Raw genomic sequence first — 14740 nt, 5'->3', positions numbered from 1 at the left:
GGCTTCTTCTACTCTTACCTGGGCTTCCCTTGTGGCTCAGCTGGTAAAGAATCCACCTGCAATGTGGGAGACTTGGGTTCAATCCCTGGGTTGGGAAGATCCCCTGGAGAAGGGAAAGACTACCCACTCCAGTATTCTGGCCTGGAGAATTCCATGGACTATATAGTCCATGGGGTCACAAAGAGTCAGACACAACTGGGCGACTTTCACTTTCACTTTTCTACTGTTGCCTAGGAGAATAAAGTATCTTCTTCTCTATAGTATTTAAGTCAGATGGATAGCTTTCTTTCCTAGTCAAGTGTCCAATTTCAATAGCTTTTCCATAGGCAACTCAGTATTTCCAGTATATCAGTATAGAAAGAGGCATTACTCTTAATGTTTGGTTTTTGGGATATGACCTATCTACACATTTATTAAGAATTTTATATAAATACTTACAGATATGATTTCTACAGCAAATATATAAGTGAAGATTGGTGATAGATTGTGCTCATTCTGTACTTTTCATGGCACTGTATATTGCAAGCTCACTTTAGATAAATAAATATAAATATATACATACATGCATATAGATATATTTATGTATGCTAATTGTTCAGTAGTGTCTGACTCCTTGCAACTCCATGAACTATAGCCCTCCAGGCTCCTCTGTTCATAGAATTCTCCAGGCAAGAAGACAAGTGGGCAGCCATTTCTTTCTCTAAGAGAACTTCCCAACTCAGGGACTGAACCTGAGTCTCCTGCATTGCAGGTGGATTCTTTACCATCTGAGCCACCAGGGAAGCCCATATATATGTATGTATATATTCAAATGGAGAAGAGCGACAACCCAACCCAGTATTCCTGCCTGGAGAAACCCAATGACAGAGGAGCCTGGCAGGCTGTAATCCATAGGGTCGAAAAGAGTCGGACATCCTGAGGCGACTTAGCATGCATGCATTTATTCAAAAGTCTTTGTTGTCAAAATGTTACCTTTGGACTGCCCACATTAGAGGCCAGAAAATGACTGCCCATGGGCTAAATCCAGACCATTATCTGTTTTTGTAAAGTTTTCCTGGGAAGACATCCATACTTATTTGCTTATGTATTATCTCTGACTGCACTCACTCCATAGCTGCAGATCTGAATAGTTGTGACCGTGACAGTCTGTCTTGCAAATCTAAGCTATTCATTATTTGGTCCTTTACAGAAAAAGTTTGCTGATTCCTGATCTACATAAATAGTAATGTCATAATATAAAAGAATTATTATTAGTCAGAAGATACCTAGGCCCAACTGAACAGAATCCTTTGAAAGGAGAGTAGAGTTGATGAAAAAGTCCCCATTACTGTATTCACCAACCACCCACAAAACTTATTTGGTATTCACTATCTGCCAGTCACTATTTCAGTGAACATAGCAAAGTTGCAGCCCACCTGGAACTTTGTTTTTTGTGATGGAGTCAGAAAACAAGCATGCAAGTAAAATAATTTGAGGAAGGCATAGGTACTAAGAGGAAAATGAACAGGAGTAATGGTATAGGTCAGTCTATTATGTCTAATAGAAATACATAATACAAGCCCCATATACATTTTAAGGTATTTTAGAGTACCTCCAATTAAAAGTTTAACAAATGAAATAATTTTCAATATTGTTTTATTTAACCTAATATGTGCCAAACATCATCACTTCAACATGTAATATTAATGAGATATATTGCATTATCTTTTCATACTAAGTCTTTGAAATTCAGAGTTTTTTTACACTTATATTTGCAATCCACTTCAGTTCAGTGTAGCCATGTTTGAAGTGCTCAATACCACAGTATGACTACTGTTTTGGACAGTGTAAATCTAGAGAGTGACTGAAGAATCTTCTCTAAGAAGGTGGCATTTGATCTATTCATAATACATGATTAATGAGAAGGCTGCTAGACAAGAGGACTGAGGCAAAATTAAGGAGCTCCTGGAAGTGGGGTGACTGAATATCAGAAGAAGGAAAGACTGGGAGCACATGAGGCAGAAAGGAAGGCAGGAGCTAGAGAACCAGGGACCGTGTGGCCACCTAAGGAGCCTAAATTTAGTTCTAAATGTGATGAGAACCCCCTGAGTGGTTTTGAGCAGAAGATTAGTATAACTTGACTATTCCTTTTTCAAAAGTAGCTCTCAATAATGTGCCTTTCTATGTGTCTCCTCTACAGTGTATACAGGGACAAGGATTCATTGCAATCAATTAGAAAGCCATTTTGATAGTCCAGTTATAAGGAAACAGTGACTTGGATGTTTGTGTAACATCTTATGGATTCCAGAATTCTTATACACACATGCCTCTAGTGTTATTAGCCAGGATATGAAGTGATTAGCACTGTTCTTGATGTATAGTAAGTACTCAATATTTCTTCATATTATTAGGAAACAAATCTGGAAGATCTTTCTACATAGGATAGAGCAGTACTTTGACAATCAGTCTTCCTCTGCAGCCAGGTAACCTTAGATTGCTTGATTTAGGCAAGGAATAGAAACTTTACAATTTTTTTTTTCAGTTTTAAAGGATTTATTGTTAGGTTACATACAATAGGAGGAAAGACAGGAGTATGAAAGAACTCTAGAAAATCCTCACAGTTGAATTACTCCTTCAATAGCAAGTATTCTTTGCCCTCAATTATAGGACATTAATGTCTATGGAAGTCACTTTTTTCCCCTCTTTGTAGTCCCTCTCTCCTCCATCTGAGAAATTCTTCTCTTATTTCCTACCTCAGATTCCTAAGAGAAAGACTCCTTTAGACCCAGCTAATCACTGTTATCCTTGTTAGGTTAGAGTTTTCCATCCAGACCATTGAGCAGTCTATAAATGGTATTCCCTTGAGTCATGTGCCCACCTGTGGTCTAACCAACTATTAAAGAATTATAGGAGGTAAAGCAGAGTTATGTGGTACAGAATATGGCTACTGATGAAGAATAAAAGGCTTATAAGGGTTATGGATAATTCTTTTCCTATTGAAAAAAGGACTGCATGTACAGTAGATAATACAATTAATCTGTTCAGTGTCTTATGTGCATTTAAAAGATACTGCTTACTTGTGCCAGACACTGCTCTGGGCACTGGAGATGTGGGCATGGAAAAGCACAAATAATTCTGCTTTCCTGGAGCATGCCTTCTACAGGAAAAATATAGACAATAAAATAATAAATCAGTAAATGTATATGCCAACAAGTAAAAAATACTACAGACAAAAATAGTGCAGAAAGAGTGATTAGCAGCATCCTGTAGAGGAGCACTTTGATTTTATAAAGGGTGGTCAGGTGAAGCTTGAAAAAGGTAAATGTTCATTATATGGTTCTCTAAGATAGAGCTAGAGAAAGAATAATGTTGGCAAAACTGAACAGCAGTGCAAAGACTGAAATGTATGGATAGGAACACTAGTGTGACCGAAGCAAAGCAAGGGAGGGAGAGAAAAATAGAACATGAGGTTTTGATAATGGGAGCTAACCTATTTGGGGTCTTATGGGTCATTGCAAGGCCTTTGAAATCTCCTCAGAAGGAAATGGGAAGCCATTGGAGAGTTTTGTACTTTGGAGTGATCTAAACTGACTTCAGTTTAAGAAAAGAAAAAAAAAAAAAAATCACTTTACCATGAGGAAAATACAAACAGATATAAACACAGAAACCAAGAAATCAGTTGAGAGGATATTACAATATCCAAGGAGCAATATTGGTGGCTTGGAAGTGGTGAGAATGGTCAGACACATCAGGGAAAGCTCCAGATTTGAAAAAGTTTGATCAGCGCTTCTGAGAATTCTCTTGATTTGGACAAAGCTGGCTTTTCTACCTCCTTTGTTTACCTGTAATTGCCCATCTGGACATAGTCTGTAGCACTATAAATGCCTACCACCTAAGGAGAATTTGGTAGCACTCCAGACTCCTGACTCAATAAGGCATTGTAGTTCTTGATGACTTATTTCTCAATCTGGTTATGGAATTGAAAGGAAATGTATCTGAGGAAGAAGCCAAACCCTTAGGTGATGATAATGAAAATGACCTGTATAATGAGAGGACCAGTTACTTTCAGGTCAACAATATCAAGTCTTCTTAGCTCAGGTCCACCTTGGAATTGGAATGGCAATTTCTGTTTGCTACCTTTACCCATTTGGCTTCTTATTGCAGCCTTCCTGACAGAGGGCACCTGCCCACCCATGGTGAGTGCAATCAGATGGAAGGCACGTTCCCCATCCAGCTGCCCAATGCCCACTCCAACCATCTGGAGTCACTAGAGCATGACCGCTCCAGCTGGGGTGGGTGAGAAAGTATTGTGAAAGAAAGCTGGAGATTTAAGGAATCTGCAGTTCAATAAAGAGAACTGGATTCCAATATCAATCAGGAGATCAGAAATCTGTTCTCTACTCTCTTGCAGAAAATACAACATACATAAATACTTTCAATAAACATAGAGTAACCATGTGTGAAGAATATGTATGGATGATTATTTATGATTCCCCTAACTTTAAGGAATTTGTATTCTATCAATAGAAATAAGCATATCAACTAAGAAAATATATCAAATACTATTCAAATGTATGGTAAAATGTTGCATAGACATGGATTAGGGTGGGACTGGGCTTCCCTGGTGGCTTAGATGGTATAGAATCCACCTGCAATGCTGCAAACCTGGCTTGATGCCTGGGTTGGGAAGATACCCTGGAGGAGGGCATGGCTACCCACTCCAGTATTCTTCCAGGAGAATTCCCAAGGGCAGAGGTCCTTGGGACCTCTGATGGGCTACAGTCCACGGCGTCTCAAAGAGTCAGACACGACTAAGTACAGCACAGCACAAAGTTGACTAGAGGAAGTAAGTCCTGTGCTTTGAAGAAAGGTCAATTTGTCATAGGACAAGAGAACAAAAGGTATTCCAATTTGAATATAGATTTACAATATAAATAGAAAGATATAAAAATGGATCAGTTCAGTTAAGTTCGTTCACTCAGTTGTGTCCAACTCTTTGCGACCCAATGAACAGCAGCACGCCAGGCCTTCCTGTCCATCACCAACTCCCGGAGTCCACCCAAACCCATGTCCATTGAGTCTGTGATGTCATCCAACCATCTCATCCTCTGTCAACCCTTCTCCTCCTGCCCTCAATCTTTCCTAGCATCAGGGTCTTTTCAAATAAGTCAGCTCTTCGCATTAGGTGGCCAAAGTATTGGAGGTTCAGCTTCAACATCAGTCCCTCAAAAGGACACCCAGGACTGATCTCCTTTAGAATGGACTAGTTGGATCTCCTTGCCATCCAAGGGACTCTCAAGAGTCTTCTCCAACACCAGTTTAAAAGCATCAATTCTTCAGTGCTCGGATTTCTTTATAGTCCAACTCTCACATCCATACAACGACTACTGGAAAAACCATAGCCTTGACTAGATGGACCTTTGTTGACAAAGTGATGTCTCTGCTTTTTAATATGCTGGTCATAACTTTCCTTCCAAGGAGTAAGTGTCTTTTAATTTCATGGCTGCAATCACCATCTGCAGTGATTTTGGAACCCAAAAAATTAAAGTCAGCCACTGTTTCCACTGTTTCCCCATCTATTTCCCATGAAGTAATGGGACCAGATGCCATGATCTTAGTTTTCTGAATGTTGAGCTTTAAACCAACTTCTTCACTCTCCTCTTTCACTTTCATCAAGAGACTCTTTAGTTCCTCTTCACTTTCTACCATAAGGATGGTGTCATCTGCATATCTGAGGTTATTGATATTTCTCTTGGAGGTCTTGATTCCAGCTTGTGCTTCTTCCAGCCCAGTATTTCTCATGATGTACTCTGCATATAAGTTAAATAAGCAGAGTGACAATATACAGACAATATATACTCCTTTTCCTATTTGGAACCAGTCTGTTGCTCCATGTCCAGTTCTAACTGTTGCTCCCTGACCTGCATACAGGTTTCTCAAGAGGAAGGTCAGGTGGTCTGGTATTCCCATCTTTTTCAGAAATTTCCAGTTTATTGTGATCCACACAGTCAAGACCTTTGGTATAGTCAATAAAGCAGAAATAAATTTTTTCTGGAACTCCCTTGCTTTTTTGAAGATCCAGTGGATATTGGCAATCTGATCTCTGGTTTTCCTGCCTTTTCTAAATCCAGCTTGAACATCTGGAAGTTCACAGTTCATATATTGCTGAAGCCTGGCTTGGAGAATTTTGAGCATTATTTTACTAGTGTGTGAGATGAGTGCAATTGTGTGGTAGTTTGAGCATTCTTTGGCATTGCCTTTCTGTGGGATTGCAATGAAAACTGACCTTTTCCAGTCCTGTGGCCACTGCTGAGTTTTCCAAATTTGCTGACATATTGAGTGCAGCACTTTCACAGCATCATCTTTCAGGATTTGAAATAGCTCAACTGGAATTCCATCACTTCCACTAGCTTTGTTTGTAGTGATGCTTCCTAAGGCCCATTTGACTTCACATTCCAGGATGTCTGGCTCTAGGTAAGTAATCACACCATCGTGATTATCTGTGTCATGAAGATTTTTTGTACAGTTCTTCTGTGTATTCTTGCCACTTCTTCTTAATATCTTCTGCTTCTGTTAGGTCCCTACCATTTCTTATTAAGCAAATGATGAATCAAAGATTTTACCTAGAAAATAGTATGCAGGTTGAAGTGAGTAGAGATTTAGAGAGGTAAGTTGTTAACAGCTTGTAAATAGCTATTTTTTTGGGTAAGAAGTTCAAGTCCATAAAACATTCCTTGTTTGGTTTTCTTTATCAGAAGAGTAACACGATGATTTCATAAAACAGGACATAAATATCTTCAAAATCTGAACTTGAACATGACTTTTCAGGAGCTCACATTCTCTTCACTTTGCTTTTTTCTTTGTTCCCTGTTCTACACACCACCACTAATTTTCATTTTACATCTCTTTCTGTATTTGCCTGTATTTTTTCAACCATGATAGAAATAATAATAGGATAGACACCAATATAACTAATTAAATACTAAAAGAAAAAAAAAAACTAAAAAAAATCCCTTCTGCATGTTTGATAAACCTGTGGGCATTAAGTCTTCACAAACATATGGAGTGACATTTAAATTTTTTTCTGACTTCAGATGAAATCCATAAACCATAATTTGTTTATATCTTAATCCAGTCACATGAGGATATCTTAATTTTCTTGAAATTAGTGCCTCTGGAACAGTACTTATGCCTCCATGGAGACATAAGCCATATGCATCCTGCGCTTTTGTATTTTTTCTTTTCCAAGATAGTTCCCTGCGTGAAGAAATTCAGTTATTGTTGTTGTTGTTGTTTTGGTTATTTCAGTGGTATCTTGGTTATTATAAAAATTGGGGGAAAGTCCATCCAGATTCCTTTGAATCAAAGAAGTAAGAGAAATTCTTCCTCAGGTTTGAAATGATGGTGTCCCCAGAGGAGCATTAGGCCAAGTATCAGGAGGCCTGGTCTGCCACCAGCTAGCTTTGTGACATTTGACAAAGTGTTTTGGTCGTCTTGATGTTCTATCCTCATTGAAAACGAGAGGTTCTGATTTAACTCTGCTTAACTGTTCTTCTGAGTCCAAAATACAATGACGATAACCTGGGGTTTTCCAATTTGCAGATTTCTAGCTACTGAGTATACTTAATGGATTGCTTCAGTAGATTCTAAAATACTCCTGCCCATCTGATTTTCCAAGGCATTGTCCTATTCATCCAGATCATGAAACAATAAGTATGACCATGATAAGAAACTTAAATAATGTTTGGATCATTTACCCTTACATAAGTAAACCTTATAAATCACTAGGCATGAATTCCCATTCATCCAGATTATAGATTTAAAAAGTTAGTTAAAGAGCAAAAGACAGGAGGGAGACAACAAGAGGAAAGATCACTGATAGAGAATCTGAAATCTAAAGAGGGATATTCCCAGCTTCAGTACTGAAGTTTGCTTTTTCATAATTTGCCCTAATGACTCACCAAGCATTGAAAGGTCAGAGATTCTTATCTTTCAGCGAGGTGACACGTCTATTCATCACACTCAGACTGATGTGAATGCATTGGATAACTTCAAAGGGCAGGGGGGTGTGGGGGGAGAGATTCTTTATTCTCGCTTCTGTATTCTTTCTTCTTCTTTTTTATTTTGGTTAATAAGTTTTTGTTGAACAGAGAAAATATATATGTTACTGTTCAACTTGAATTGTAAGTCGTTTAAAAGGATTTCTAATGATCACTTTCATATTGAATTATTAGACAGTCAATTAACAGACACAGAGCCAATCTCCACCTTCTCACACTGGAGGGAGATGAATTATAGGGCTATTCTGCAGGTAGACAAGATGCACTGAGTCGTAGGAGCAAGAGCAGTTGATGCCTCAGTGTGAAACAGGAAATCACGTGTTATTTTCTCCAAATAACTTTTCCTATGTGTTCAAGAATAGTTTCTTCAGTAGAACTTCATTTTCTCCTTTTGAAGAGTATTCCTGTGTACTCAAGTCATCACGACCCTAGGGTTCCAGGGTTTTAAAAATACTGGAGATCAAATAATTTTTAAAAATCAGCCCGATTTTTTTCTTAAAAGAGTTCTCAAACATCCTCAAACACCCTCAAAACAGTTAAATTGAATGATCCTCATTGAATACACATTTTTTTTTCCTTTTTCCTTTTCTGTAACCTTTTTAAAAGTCATATGCTCTATTGTTGGTATCTTTCTTAATCCAATAGAAAAATGAAAAAGAAGGATAGACTATTTTTATAGATGTGAGGTACCTGCATGCTTCTATTACATGACTTCCCTTTGGCAGAATCAATGCTTATATCCACAACCCATTTCCACCCTCCTCTATCTAAATAATATAGATGTAGCGCAAAAATCATCCTCTACCACACAGCATAATAACATCTGAATAACAATATTAATAACACTAATAATAGTAATAATAAAAGCTTATTATTAAGCAAATGTCCTATATCAAATGTCTTCTATATACCAGGATTGTGCTAAGATACTATAATATGCAATTCTTAGAACTGCCTTTATGATAGGTACTATTATCTTAATTTGATAGATGAGAAAATTGATGCCAAGAAGGTTAAATAATTTTCCAAGATAACAAAGCTGATCATCCATAGAGCTGGGAATTTATTTCAGGCTCTTTGACTTCAAATCCTCTGTTCTTTTTATTACAACAGTTTTTTCAGCACTTGATTTGTGACCTATTCATGACTTCCAAAATAATTTTTAAAGTATCAGAAAGTGCAACGTGAAATAAGAGAGTATTGTCTTGTGAAACTTTTTAGTCTTTATATTCATGTGAATATATGTGTAAGAGATGTGGTATAAATTGTATTTCTCAGAGTCAAAGTAATTTGAAAGCCAATGCATTAAATTACACTTTTTCTACACTATATTAACCCCTTGAGGGTAGGGATTTAGTTTTGCTCACTACTGTAACTCAAGATCATAGCTGATCTTAAGATTTTTTTTTTTGCTGAATATGGCTATTTTATAATCAAAATGTCATTCTATTATTAAATCTGTGGGTACAGGCAGAGTTTCATCTGAATGATGAAATGTTAATTATGAAATATATCTTCCAACTGAGAGGTGGAAATGGAAAGGATGCTCAGGCCTGCTATAGGTATAGATTGAGGCTGTCTTCCCGTGGTATTGACCTTGAAGGAAATTAAAATTTCCCAACTGGGCTGCTGGGCTGGGGAATTCACATGCCTGCATCTGTTTCTCAGAGTCAGGCTACTGGCTGGGAAGCATAGCATCAAGGTAAGGAAATGGAAAGTGCTGCTGACCATTTGAGGATAGACCATAAATATCTCAGAACACTAGTGAACAAGAAAGGGCTTGACAGCCCTGAGAGCAAAGCTCCTGTACTTTATTAACTTGTCTATGTTTCTGCAATTCTTTTACTTTCTATGTTCTCTGTTATTTTCCATTGCGCTTCATCCAGTGTTGGAAATTTCCAGTTTTTTTTAAAATCTGCTTTTAGAAAGCAAGGAAAAGGAAAGAAGAATTTGTTTTTCCTATTGTTAGTCTGCTATTGAAATAGCATCAATTGTTTTTATTTTCCTGTTATTTATCATGTTTTCATAAGAAATTTAGAAAATTCCAAAAACTTAAAAGAGACATAACAGTTATTAGAATTTTCATACTCAAGAGACCATTACTTTTAAATATTGGCATATTTATTTCTAGTTTTATTTTTATCTACTTACATGAAAATATTTTTGTGGAGTCATGCTCTACATATAGTTGTGTATTCTGCTTTTTTATCTCTTTATTTTGATTTTCAAGTTTTCCATGTATTTTCTTTTGACTTTAACAGTCCTTAACGAATATAATTTTAATTGGCTAGTATTTATTGAATAGTTGTACTACAACTTTTTTTTTGATAAATTCACTTATGTGTAACATATTGCTTTTGATTGTAAGATTTTGTCAATCTTGTTTTCATTTGTATGCTTTTCCAGATAGATATCTAATAATACTGTCTTCTCTCTTCAGAAAAGAACCTCTACAAGATTTCCCCATCATATTTATATATTGGCATCTACCTGCCTTTTGCCTGTTAATATAGAACTGCCTTTATTCCTATTTTAGCCTCAAAGCTCCACTTGTGAACAAGCTTTCATCCTCTCTCCCACATGAAGTTAGGTTTTGGTCAGTGTGTTAGTTGCTCAGTCGTGTCTGACTCTGTGCAATTCTGTGAACTGTGGCCCACCAGGCTCCTCCATCCGTGGAATTCTCCAGGCAAGAATTCTTGAGTGGGTTGCCATCCCCTTCTCCAGGGGATTTTCCTGACTCAGGGATAAAACGAGGGCCTTCTTTACTGCAAGGAGATTATTTGCCATCTGAGCCACTCGAGAAGCCCAGGTTTTTGTCAAGGTTTGTATAAATTAAAATCCTTTTCCCTAACCATTCAACTTCACAGGGCTCCCTTACTAGTTCAGGAGAGGATGAAGAGCAGATAAAATAAAGTACAGGTTATCTCAGGTGGCATTGCTTATTAAAAAAAAAAAAAAAAAACACACAGAGAAAAAAAGCTGTAAATGTATATAATACTAAAAATTAAAATGGAGAAACCTAGACAGTAAAGAATTTGTACCAAAGGAGGAGGGTTAGGAGTTTAAATTTGGGCCCAACATATGGAATGGGGTGGTATTAAGAGATAAGGACAATCTGAAGTCAGGGAGTCTGATTCCTTCAGCTCTGTTTTACTTTCTCAAGATTATTGGCTATTTGGGGTCTTTTGTGTCTCCATATAAATTTTGAGCTTTTTGTTCTAGTTTTGTGAAAAATGCCATTGGTAATTTGATAGGGATTTCATTGAATCTGTAGATTGCCTTGGGTAGTAGAGTCATTTTGATTCAATGACTGATTTGAATCAATCAAATACTGAATTTTTAGTATTTGAAACAATATTGATTTTTCCAATCCATGAACATGGTAAATCTTTCCATCTGTTTATGTCTTCTTCAATTTCTTTCATCAGCATCTTATAGTTTTCAGAGTACAGGTCTTTCATCTCCTTAGGTAGTTGTATTGCTAGGAGTTTTTTTCTTTTTTTTTAATGCAGTGATAAATGGAACTTTTTAAAAAATTTCCTTTTCTGATCTTTCATTGTTAGTGTATAGAAATGCAACTGATTTCTGTGTGTTAATTTTGCAACCTGCAACCTTATCAAATTCACTGATGAGCCCTTACCAAAACAAGTATGGCATTGACATGAACATAGAAATACAGATCAATGGAAGAAGATAGAAAACCAAGAAAAGAAGCCCATGCACTATGGTTAATTAATATATGACAAAGGAGATAAGACTGTACAATGGTGGAAAGATAGTCTCTTCAACAAATGGTGCTGGGAAAGTGGACAGCTACACAGTTAAAAGCAAACAAACAAAAAAACTAGATCATTCTTTAATTCCATATACAAAAATAACCTAAAAATGGATTAAAGACCTAAATGTGAGCCTGGACACTATAAAACTGCTAGAGGAAAACCTAGCAGAATACTCTCTGACCTAAATTTCAACAATATCTTTTTTGATCTGTTTCCCAGAATAATGTAAATTAAAAAAAAAAAAGTAAACACATGAGACCTATTTAAACTCAAAAGGTTTTACACAGTAAAGGAAAAAATAAATAAAACAAAAAGGCAATCCACTGATTGGGAGGTAGTTTGAGCATTCTTTGTGGCATTGCCCTTCTTTGGGAATGAATGAAAATTGATCTTTTCCAGTCCTCTGCCCACTACTGAGTTTTCCAAGTTTGCTGATATATTGAGTGCAGCACTTGAACAGTATCATCTTTTTGGATTTGGAAATAGCTCAGCTGGAATTCCATCACTTCCACTGCTTCCTAAGCCCCACTTGACTTCACACCCCAGGAAGTCTTGCTCTAGGTGAGTGACCACGGCTGTGCTGTGCTTAGTCACTCAGTCATGTCTGACTCTTTGTGAACCCATGGACTGTAGTCCACCAGTCTCCTCTGTCCATGAGGACTCTCCAGCCAAGAATACTTGAGTGGGTTGCCATGCCCTCCTTCAGGAGATATCCCCAACTCAGGGATAAAGCCCAGGTCTCCTGCACTGCAGGTGGATTCTTTACTGTCTAAGCCACCAGGGAAGCCCAAGAATTGTGGAGTGGGGAGCCTATCCCTTCTCCAGGGCATCTTCCCAACCATGGAATTGAACTGGGCTCTTCTGAACTGCAGGTGGGTATGGCCAATAAGGGGTTAGTCTCCAAAATTTACAAACAGTTCATAATGCTTAATAGCATCAAAACAAACAAACTACTCAAAAAAATGGACAAAAGACCTCAATAGACATTTCTCCAAAGAAGACATACAGATGGGGAGGAGCCAAGACGGCGGAGGAGTAGGACGGGGAGACCACTTTCTCTCCTACAAATTCATCAAAAGAATATCTGAACGCAGAGCAAACTTCACAAAACAACTTCTGATCGCTAGCTGAGGTCATCAGGCGCCCAGAAAAGCAGCCCATTGTCTTCGAAAGGAGGTAGGACAAAATATAAAAGATAAAAAGTGAGACAAAAGAGCTAAGGACGGAGATCCGTCCCGGGAAGCGAGTCTTTAGAGGACGTTTCCAGACACCGGGAAACCCTCACACTGGCGGGCCTGGGGGAAGTGTTTGAATCTAGGAGGGCAACCTGACTGGGAGGGAAACAATAAATAAAACCCACAGATTACGTGCCTAAAAGCAACTCTCAGCAGAAAAGTGCCCCAGACACCCGCATCCCCCACCAGCAAGTGGGGGCGGCACGGAGAGGAGTGGGCGGCATTGCTTGGGGTAGGGTCCGGGCCTGAGTGCCTTGAGGACAATCGGAGGGAGCTTTTGTGAGTTGCCAACTTGAATTGTGGGAGAGCAGGGAAGAGAGAGAAAATTAACCGGCCCGAGCACGCTGCCGGCCGTTCGCAGAACTGGGGGACCGAGAGAGTCCGGAGAGGGGCTCGCAGACTGCGGACCGGCCCGGACCTGCCGGAGGCAGGAGCGGGTCGCGGCGAGACACAGCGCGCAGGCACCCGACCGGTGCGGGCGGGGACTGGGGCTGGGGACGCGGAGGGCAGAAGGCGCACGCACCCGACTGGCGCCGGCGGAAACCGAGACTGGGACCGTGGAAGGGCGCGGGCGCGCCGCACCCGGGGAGAGTGCGCCTGTCAAGCTCCTGGCTGCCTGGACCGCTCTGACGGGGAAGGCACAAGAGCGGACGCAGCCTTTTGTTCCGCGCTTTTGTGGAACACCTGAGGGCTGGAACCGCGCGCATTGCGGGGCGCGCTCCATATGGAGCAGCCGGGATCCTGAGCAGCGCAGACCGAGACAGCAGAGCCAGCCTCTCCCCGCAGCGCCAGCCCCTCCCCGCAGCGCCAGCCCCTCCCCGCAGAGCGACGGAACTAGCTACCTGAATAAGAGTCCACCTCCGCCCGCCTGTGTCAGGGCGGAAATGAGGCTCTGAAGAGACCGGCAAACAGAAGCCAAATAAACAAAGGGAACCGCTTCAGAAGGGACCGGTGCAACAGATTAAAATCCCTGTAGAAAAACACCGATTACACCGGAAGAGGCCTGTAGATATCGAGAAGTGTAAGCTGGAACGAGGCGCTATCTGAAACTGAGCCGAACCGACACTGACCGCAACAGCTCCAGAGAAATTCCTAGATATATTTTTACTTTTTTTTTTAAGTAAGAAAAAAAAATTTTTATTTTTTATTTTTTCTCTTTTATTTTCCTTTAAAATTCCCTATTACTCCCCCATCACTCCTTAACTTTCATTTTCATGGATTTTTATGATTTTTTTAATTAGGGAAAATTCTTTTTTTTTTTTCTTTTTTTCTTTTTTTCTCCTTTTTCTCTTCTATTTTCTATTTTTCTTTTTCTCTTATTTCTTTTAAAGTCCTCTAGTACTCCTCTACTACTCCTTAATTTTCATTTTCAATACACTATAACCTTACCAAAAAAAAAAAAAAAAGAGAAGCCCTATTTTTTAAACTGAACTTCATATATATTTTTAAAAATTTTTGTGTGTGTGTTCTGGTTTTTGTTTTTAATATAGTATTTTTAAGAGTCTAATCTCTACTCTAGATTTTTAATTTTTGTTTTTCAAATATGCTATAAATTGTGAACATTTAAGAATCCAATATTCAGTTCCCATTTTTATTCAGGAGTGTGCTGATTATTCTCTCCCAATCTTGACTCTCCGTTTTCTACCTCAGAACACCTCTATTTCCTCCTTTCTCCTTCTCTTCCCAA

The sequence above is a fragment of the Dama dama genome, chromosome 20 (assembly GCF_033118175.1).
Source record: "Dama dama isolate Ldn47 chromosome 20, ASM3311817v1, whole genome shotgun sequence".
Classification (NCBI taxonomy): Eukaryota; Metazoa; Chordata; class Mammalia; order Artiodactyla; family Cervidae; genus Dama; species Dama dama.
Note: the sequence above shows the minus strand (reverse complement) of the source record.